The 797-nt window shown below is 30.0% G+C and overlaps 1 long non-coding RNA gene across 1 annotated transcript; it reads left to right on the top strand.

Annotated features, from left to right (window-relative positions):
• The first annotated feature begins 209 nt into the window (after positions 1–209).
• Positions 210–556, top strand: LOC122523792. Its single transcript, XR_006305378.1, has 2 exons — positions 210–424; positions 517–556. It is a non-coding gene; the product is annotated as an uncharacterized LOC122523792 (long non-coding RNA).
• The last annotated feature ends 241 nt before the right edge of the window (positions 557–797 follow it).

The following is a 797-nucleotide window of genomic DNA, read 5'->3' as shown; positions in this document are numbered from 1 at the left end:
AAAATTCCATGTTATTATTTTGTAGCAAGATTTGTATTTTTAACGATTCGTAAACAAAATTTGTAAACAAAAAGAGAAAATTTTGTGCGAAAACAACGATAATAATAATGAAAAATGATCATCTACGTTTCTGTATGGAGTGCAGATTCCTTAGTACACCAAAGGAATAATAAAAGCTTTATCTGATGAAAAGTTTTATACTCTACAACAATACAATCTTTAACATTGCCACCAGCGATATTTGGAAGAAGAAATATTCTTGGAGCTGCTGAAAAAGGCAGTGGGAAAACTTAAGCATTTGGTATTCCTCTATTTTAAATGGCATATTAGAATTAAAGAAAAAACATTTATACACACAGAAAACAAGATGATGGATTAGAAAATGAAAGCAATGAGGAAGAATTGGAATGTTCCAACGATGAAGGTAAAAAATATATCTAATTGATTTAATTAATAAATTGACAAACTTCATTTAACTCAACCCTTTGCGCTCTGAGTACTTTTTTCTGCCTACAGTAGATAGAAACTGAAAGATTCTGCTAAGAAGTATGACGAATAACGAAGAGCATAGTACGACGTTGTAAGAGATGATTTTGTTAAGAAATAAGACGTTAAAAAAAAAAAAACACGACGATTATTAATTATTGATTTGGACAGTTATAGACAATTACGATTTTTTCCCCTATCAAATTATATCTTTAAATAAATCTATAGTAATATATATGTTATAGTCCAAGTGGGAAATGCCGCAATTATGAGCAATTCCAGGCGTTTTTAGGCGACGTAGAAAACAGGAG

The sequence above is a fragment of the Polistes fuscatus genome, unplaced genomic scaffold, assembly GCF_010416935.1.
Source record: "Polistes fuscatus isolate 324 unplaced genomic scaffold, CU_Pfus_HIC Scaffold65, whole genome shotgun sequence".
Classification (NCBI taxonomy): domain Eukaryota; kingdom Metazoa; phylum Arthropoda; class Insecta; order Hymenoptera; family Vespidae; genus Polistes; species Polistes fuscatus.
The sequence above is the reverse complement of the archived record's forward strand: the minus strand, read 5'-3'. Positions and strand labels throughout refer to the sequence as shown.